Raw genomic sequence first — 9,337 nt, forward strand, 5'->3', positions numbered from 1 at the left:
GCAAACCACTGTTTTTGTGTTGACTTTTGTATTGGAAAACTATGATTAATGTGTTTTTGGACACACTTCACATAGCAAAAAAAAGATAACATGTACAGTGTACTGGTTTTGAAGTGATGCACACAATAGTGAAAGATACCTAGGAATTCTGACCTTACACCTGTACAACTTTAGCAAAGGTGCTACCGCCTTGCAGGATTTGGCCAATCTTGGAAAACACACATACTGTAACCTTATCAGCTCAGAGGGACCAGAACATCCTTCAACAAAGAAGCCATGAACTGAATCTGTGATTTATTTTCCAGCGTAACCTGCCAGTGGATGTGTAAACATTTGAATAAATCTAAACAGGTGTGCACATTTGATAACAAACAATGTTCTACTTCTGGTACTTCTAAACCCCTCCCCATTCCTCTCTCCCCCAGAAATGTCTTCAAAAAAGGATCCATGATAAGAGTATTGTAGACATATCTATATATAATGGGTCTCTATGTAACCGGGTCTATATGTAAAAGTAAACACAAAATTGTATCCACTTTTCTTGGCTGAGTTGAAAATTATTGGAAACCTGCTTTCAGCTATAAATCATCAAAAATATTACATGATCAAGTTCAAAAAATAGTTATGAAACTGACATAAAAACTGAAATAGGTCTGTGGAAGACAGTGTAAACTGCAAGCTAGTTCACAGAATATCAGGGCTTGCTTTCAACTCAATTTCACCTGGCAGTTGTGAACTGTACGTGGAAACCGGGGAGACAAAAGGATTACAATGTGAGGATAATATTACAGGATTATGGCATGCCCAATGCTGACTAAGCTGGGTGCCGGGATTACAAGTGCTGCAAACACCCAATGGTACCCTAACTGTCTCCAGGCTAGCAGTACAACCAAAGTGCTTGTGACATTAATTATGTCAGTCAGACAGTATCAATTTCAGGGGTAATTTTAGGGCTTGCTTTCACATGTTCACTTGGTCACCGCTATGGAGCATGAGATGAAATGTATGAACATGCACATACATGTACCACTGCCAGGACTGTACTGTACTGGAATGGATAAGGGAAACGTAAAAATTACCAATGTCATCTGGGCTCATTATTCCTCCAAATTACCTTACACTGAGGGCAGAAACCGTGATTTGCTTGAAGAGGCATATTCAGAATTGTATGAAAGGCAACTTTTTAGCACAGATTAGAAAGAAAGCAAAGACTTGTACAGTGTGAATTAGGTACACACATGGAACAGAAGGCGTACTACCTTAATTTCAGCTTTATCTCTGAGCGAATTGAGTAACTGTGCACAGCTTTCAGAAAAACTCAAAGGACTAAAATCGCATACACGGTCAATGCGAATAGTCACTAAGGCGAGAACCAGGGATTACAATCTGAAAAGTTTACAGCTCTGTCAGCTGAATCATATATGCATTTTCAACCACTTGAAAGTTTCTTGTGCTTTTGCTAAAATCAATTCTACATGACTTATGTTCAAATTCTCAACTCAACCTAATTTGTTATTATGCCTGTTATTGTTGATAACTGAATTTTAGTCTGCACTTTAATTCATTCATCAATAGTAACCTTACATGTTGCACCAAAAAAAGCCCTATATTTGCAATTTGTTTACAGAAAGAAGAAAAATTGTACTTTTCTGAAGATCAATGACAATAATTGTGATAAAAAATTACAGGCACTGTCAGTTTGAAGTTTAACATCTGGGAACAACTTCTTCAGGCAAAGAGTAGGAGTAATATGTACATTGTATTTCCACAATGTCCAAGCACAACACGGATGTGCACTACTCATTGACAAAACAGACTTGCAGGTAAGGTACACTGTACATCATCTGACAACAAGAACCTTTCACTAGGCTAGCATACCTTCCACACCTACATGTACTGATGATCAGGAAGAGGTAGATCTGTAGAGCTCTGTCAGATCACAAGAGTATGGAGGAGATAAAGACTTTCCTTTCAAAGAGAACACACCATTCAACTGTAAAGCATCCAAGCTCATCTGTTCTGTAAAATTTGTCATACCTTAACCCTCCTTCCCTCTCCTCCTCCCCAACCAATTTGCAGAAGTCCAACCATGGCATTGAAAACTATGCCATTGCACCAAAATTAAGATCACGTGTTGTCTGTGTGGATTCTATGATATTAATATTGTTGCAAACACATGTAAATTAACACCATAATTATTCAGCTTCCATGACCAAAGACACTAGGCAGGTATTGAGACAGTGACCAATGCCACACTCCTTACCATGACAACGGGGGTCAAAAGGTCGGGACACCTTCCTGCTCGTGCATCAACCTATAACCACCTCTTGACAACCGATACATAGAAATATGGTATTGTGAGAACCCGCATTACTTTGGATTTCATGTTACCAACTATTATATTATGTAGCTTTGTCCATACCAGTGAATTTTGTGATGTCATCCCCCTAGATTGTTTCTGATGATGTATCCGATTATCAAGTACTGTGGCTCCAGATTACTACAACATATACAAATTCACTGGCATTACCAAAACTACAAGACAAGAGCAATAATGTGGCTCCTTGTGGCCTATAATGGACTCAAGCAAACTTTGCACTCCATAATGTTCTTGGCTTCACCTTGTAAAATTTGTCATGCAAAGTTTGCGTTTCATCCATATGGGCCAGAAGTAGGTACATAATTGCTTATTAGTGCAAACTGGTTGAGAAATCATAATTTCCACTTTGCATCACAGCATTTTAACAAACTTCGACTCTTGAAATGCTCCTGCAGTTGGCAATGTTAATGGCTTCTACCATGCCTTCATTGCAGATCATGTGATTGGTTCATTACATTTGAAGTAAGGTAACCATACTGTAAATATGATTCATACACAAAGTATGCTAAAAAGTGTCCAGATATGATGTGAATATTTGCAATTTTTTGGACTGCTTTGTAACAAAGTAACAAATAGGTACCAAAAAACCCAAAAAAATACGCAAGAATATTAATGCTCGTTCTCGCAATGCCACTTTTCAATCGATCGGTTGTCAAGAGGTCATGAAATGTTGATGCACCAGCGAGAAGGTGGCCCAACCTTTCAACCCCTGTGTGCTCATAGGAAGGGGTACAACATTAACACCATACTCAACACCTGCATGGGACGTACACTGTACAGCCATGAAATATTACACGTTTTTACATGTGTTTGAAACAATACCATTATGATTAAAACCACAGCAACAGAATATATGTATTCTTCCATTGTATTGGCAAATATCAACATAAACAAGAACCACCACCAGATATCCATGTTCCCTTACATGTTATTATAAAACTGCATACATAACCATACTCTCATTTAACAAACTTAACAATTAATGTGGACAGATGCATTTCCATTTAGCCTCTTACATCTGAAACTTCACCGCAAGTACAACATTCCTTCACTTTGTCATCATCCACCCCTGGTGTATATTATCATAACTACACATGCCCACCTGCAAATTTTATGGCACCTGTGCTGTTGCCATGGATATCCAGTCTCAAAGAGGAACAAACTTTGCTGAATAAATTATCCCATGTACAACCCGGTACTTCTTAATCTGAAGTACAGTTGAGTGGTAAGCTCATAAATTTGGTGACTGAAGAGGAAGTTCGTACCATGTGTAGCATTTGGACTATTATAATAAACCCCTGATTCTGATTGTTCCTGTAAGTGTACAAAATTATCACAAAATAAGCTCATCATTGCCCTTTGAATGTGGCAAGTAGCATCTGTGACAAAGAACGGACAACACAGTACTCAAATATTCAGTTATGCAAAGTGCACTGATGGGTAATGTTCAAGGATGCTAATACGGAGATAACGACTTACTATCTATGGAGGATATTTACGTATCTCAGCCCACACACTACAAGGTACAATGGTGAGGCTATATAGAGTAACCTAACATTGACCTATGACCTTACAAAAATCACTGTACACATACATTTGCACAGCTCCCAGCTCATGAACTTGTAAAATAATTTATGATAAACGCCAAAAGGGCTTCATTATAATTGTGCTTAGTCCAAGGTTTAAGTAGAACATAAGAGCTCATGAAACTTGCAAAAGTACCCTGAAATTTTTTGAACATAAATGGAAAGTTGTCTGGTAAAAGACAGATATACTCCTGCAAAGGAAACAGATGACAGGACAATGGTTGAGTATTCAAATCTCGAAAGGTTCTTATAGTCCATCATAGACGTACCAGTATCTGCCTTTCCTTCAAACGTTCAGGGCATTTAAATACACATGGATTCTGACATGGTATAATATGTAGAATCTTGTCACAAAATGTCCAAAAAAAGACCTGTGTCACACACAACATCAAGAAACTTGTTGAATTTGCTTGAAACCTTTGCTGTACTTGGTACGTGCAGACAGCTGAAACAAGTGACCTGGGGTAACTGGGTTAAGAAACAAATCTGCGACACATTAGGATTAAAATGCTGTACAAATAAATCCAAATTGAAACTGTCCTGTTTCCTGCAGAAAACATATTGAACGAGAAAACCGGTTCTTTGATTGCCAGGGCTATCATTGCTCCACAAGGAAGTGAACCACTTTATAATGATATAAATCTCTATTTCAATGGTAACTGTCCCTGGCGATCTCTTCATTCAAATTCAATTTATTGTCCCAGGGCATTCAATTGGCATGAAGACAAATTACAACACATATGTTTGCATAAATGAAACTTAACTGGTCACAGAGAACAATGGCCATTGTGATATTATTAGATAAGTCACATGACAGAAACCTATTGCCATAAAAGGAGTCCCTTTAAAAATAATGTGCCATTTTCAATACAGTTAAAAATATCCACCTGCCCGAGTTAAAATGATGGTTTCTTTTCAAGGTTGATGAACTAGCATTACGCAACAATTGATCACATAAAACCAACACGCTGGCACTCTCTTCAGCAAACCTCCAGAAAGTACAAATGGCCCCCCATTTTCAGACATGCATGAACCTGTAAGTTGTACTTGAATACCTACTGCAGATCTACTGACATGTATGTTTCCACTTGGAAAAACCAAAAACATCATGAGGCTTGAGTCACAGAAGCAAACCTTCAGTACTAACCAATATTTACTGCTTGCCGTCACAAACCAGAACCCATCAGTATGAACATATACACAATATGTAATCGTAATTCCCTGGTGATTTTATATTGCAGAAAGGCAAGACATACATGTTCACAATCACATGAACGGAAGAACATTTTACCTTTTTTTTTTCATGAGAATTACAAGGTGCATCTCAAACGTCTCATTTTTTAACAATTCACTATTATGACCACACAAGGGTAATTTCAACCATACATTCAACTTCATTATGTAACTGACTGTATTATACAATTATATCATCATACAAGGACATAGAAATGGTTGGTTCAACCACAGTGGGTGGAGGGACTGTGGTTCAACGATAACGAGACTGTGCCTCGGTCAGGAAAGCTAATGAATGAATAAAAAACCATGATCAGAGGGGACGTACAATGTGAATCAGTCACTATGTGACAGCAGGTACACAACAACACATAAAGAATTTGTTCACTGAAACACAGTATACACCTTGTAAATAAAACAAAAATCATGCACCTCACAACAAAGCGTATAATAAATTGCTTGCAACCTGGGCAACCCCTATTCAATACTACAAACAAAAGAGATCAGCCCCCTTCAGATCTGTACCTTGACATTTCCAATAAGCCCTCAATGCGTGCCAATTTGCACCCATCCACAACACAGCTTTTTGAGGGAAATAAAGAATATCACAGTACAGCATGGCATCTATTTTCCTACATTTTTCTGGCTGGTATTACCATATATGGAATAATGCAAATATCCTGCGATAATGAGGCCAGCACAGCTGACACGCAAACATACAAACATTCAAAGCTGTGCCATATATTATTGATCACTCAAATTCCTCATTTATCCTTTTTGTCCCCACTTCCTAAATTCTACTTCTGATTTTCTCCTGATAATTATTAAACCAAACAAATTATTTCATCACGTCAAAAAATGTTCATATTAAAACTGAATACTTGTATATGATTAACTGTGATCCTAAAATCTCAATCTGTACCATTTTTCTCCCAGAGCATGTTCAAAAACATGAACAAACAATAATATTGCTGAATGTAATGGTTATCTACATAATCACATAAAATTTATATATACAGGCTTACATGATTAAGTTCCTCCATGTCAAAATTTTGACAAATTGCAGAGATAAAACTTTGAAAATACAATAATAAACCTGAAATCTATTTCCAAAACGAGGGTTTATCGAAAAATTGTAAATTATGAGATGATATCTTTGATTTTTTAATTATTAAATTTTAACACTACCAAACGAAAGGATCAAAAAATAGTATAATATTAATTTCCCCTTACCAGCACTATTTCTCCAACATTCTATATATGGAAATTCAAAAACAGAAATCATGATTCCTATTTAAATTCTTTCTGTACCATCACTGAAAGCTGCCTGTACTGCTCTATAAGTAGATTACTTCTCCAAATCCAAGCCCAAACTTATCACTCATATCATAACATATGGCCACCTTCCTACAGACTGGCAGTTTTATTCACGTCTAGACGACGAAAGTAGAATATATCATACTTGTCCCCACATTTACCTTTTTTTTTTTTTTGACAACATGTTGATGATTTAGGAGAAAAAGTGACAGGGTTATTAATTGGCAGATACAGGTAGGGGCCATACCTTATCTCCAAAGCATCTACAGTTGTGACAGATGTAATATCATGTTCAACAACCTGCCAAGTCTGGCATAGAAAACTCCGCTCTCACTGTCGAAGTTTCACCTGATAAGACGGGTTTCCATAGAGAACAACCCCGGCTAGTACAGATATTGGGTGTTACCTCTTGGTATAATATCCTAATAAATTACAGGTATGTTTATTATTGGCATACCAAAGTGCACAAGATCTCCTAATACCCTCTTCGCTCTCACCCTATGTACATATACCCCCCCCCCTACCAACACCTTGTGCGACCCGAGAAACAAATGCGACAAACTTCCTGAGCATATTACATAAGTGTACACTCACTCATACCCAAGATACTCTTAGCTATTTCCCAGACAAGACGATGACATTATTGTACAACTGTCATAACTGTTATTACCGATACTGATAAGAAATGTAGAATTTTAACTTATAAACTGATGCAAGAAATAGTGATCTTTCAACACACAAAAATTTATGCCTACATATGCCTTTGACGGCACAACTGACAGAGCATTAACATATCTGTGCTTCCAAGTAAGCACGACCTCTGACTCCAGGCCCAATATTTCTTTATTGTATTGACATTCTGAAGTTATATGGAGAACAATCTCGACGACAGATGTTGCTTTCAGACATTCGGGTTTTTGATATTCCCTACCGTAAATTATATATCGGATACTTCTTCTCGGCACAACCCATTATTTAAATACGTCCACAGTGCCCAAACATTTTCATTTTCCACAAAACCCGCCTGACATTATTTCGATCATAGCATCATTTTCAAGCCTTTGACGGGCGTGCGGCCAGTCCGTTGTTGTGTAGGGACGACCGTCTAGCTTCCGAACGTACGTGCTCCTATTGAAAACGCACCGAACGCGCTATCCACATGGCTTCTTGCGACAACAATACGCTGGGAAAATGAAGCTCCACTTGTCTACACTTTGTTGGCGCTACCCGTCTATGCGCTAACTGACGTCCACTCAGGCGAAATTTGACCTCTACTCGATATAAAACATGTATATTAACTGGGCGCAGCCTCAAGGTCAACAAACGCGGCCCTGTTGTCAACTTGTAAACACGCACGTACACTGCCCCTTTTCTCAAAGAGCAATTTTGGACGCAACGATTATACTGCCCCCGCACCGACACAAGAAGGCTACGCTGCCCCGTTCAGAAAACCCGTTTCTTTTGTGTATGCCTTTCCTCACACGCGATCGGAAAGCCGGCATCCACAATTTAATGTGACTGCCCTTATCGCTATATCTCCCCGACAGATAAATCGCCGCCTCACTCCATCATCGTGGAAAAGGCCGAATGTTGAGCACGGTTAATCAATAATTGTCCGCTACGCTCGTTTCAGAATGCATTCTTTGCCCCACTACAAATATACGTGCACTTTGCCCGCACACCGTGATGCGATGTTCCGTCGCACCAAGTCACACTTAAAATTTCTTATCTCACTACGAAAGCGCATATTTCGTCAATAAAAATTTCAAAACGCGCGTACAAAGAAAAAAAAACGTGAAACCGAGACGTCAAAGTGGCAGCCGCTGCTATCACGCGGGAGTTTTATTGTCTGCAAAAGATATGTGCGTCAACTGTGTCCCTGCATAAACATGATCAACGTGTACGCTGTTGACATGCAAATTAGATCGGCCCGGTTTCCTGCCTTCACGATGTCAAAAAAGAGTCTAAAATCTTCGCCGTGCCGCCAGTAGACGACCGGTAGACAAACTTGGTGCCATGGAAAAGTGTCGCCTCATCATATAAGAGCGGCAGAAATGGAAAATATCCCGGAGGAACGTTTTACCATCAAGATTGAAGGCCACTGCACGGAGCACTTCAATATACAGAGTGATTTATCTTTTTGAAATTTGAGCCGACCCACATTAGATTTTCTCTCTAGCGTTCTAAAATGGTGTTTTCCCTCGCCTAATCCAATTGTACACATAACTGTGACGACACTACAAGTAATATGACACAATTACTAGGAAAACTTCACAGTGGCTCCGCGTTACAGTGCGAATTAAGCGAGAAACTTTGCGACCGAAAGTTTGCATTCACTTCACATTGTTTGGTTGACAGCATATTTTAACACCGCGAGGTGGCACAGAAAGGCCACGCGCTGCGAAACGTTCGCCGCCGATTAGCCTCGATTCAGACAATCGTTCGAAGTACAGACATACAGAAATGGCTAGAGAAATACGCCAAGAAAATACTCCAATAAAAATTTAAACGTCATAATCACCTCTACAGCACGAAATTTCAACAAATTTCGCTCAGAATGTGTGTTCTTCAGACACCAATGGATCCAAGATGGCGTCAATATTGGGTAGTGCCGCGCGATGCATGCTGGGCCAATTAGAAGAAAAAAGAATCATCAATTTTTGTAAAGAATCTATAGTATCTTTGAACACAAATTCACTATGATCAACATATTCTCTTTTAAAATCGTACCCGTATACACCGAAAATAATGAAGACATAGAGCTCTATACAGAGCGATGACAATTTTGTATGGCTTTTGTTTCGAAGTAGAATTGAAATGT

The 9,337-nt window shown here is 38.7% G+C and overlaps 1 protein-coding gene across 2 annotated transcripts in view; it reads right to left on the reverse strand.

Moving 5' to 3' along the window:
• LOC139136851 (uncharacterized) overlaps positions 1-9,130 on the reverse strand; it is a 46,293-nt gene extending 37,163 nt beyond the window's left edge. For both annotated transcript variants that reach the window (XM_070704687.1, XM_070704686.1), the window contains exon 1: positions 9,038-9,130. The gene's annotated coding sequence lies outside the window, so the exon portion shown is untranslated. The remainder of the gene's footprint in view (positions 1-9,037) is intronic.
• Positions 9,131-9,337: the final 207 nt, after the last annotated feature.

This window comes from Ptychodera flava, chromosome 7 (genome assembly GCF_041260155.1).
Source record: "Ptychodera flava strain L36383 chromosome 7, AS_Pfla_20210202, whole genome shotgun sequence".
NCBI lineage: Eukaryota > Metazoa > Hemichordata > Enteropneusta > Ptychoderidae > Ptychodera > Ptychodera flava.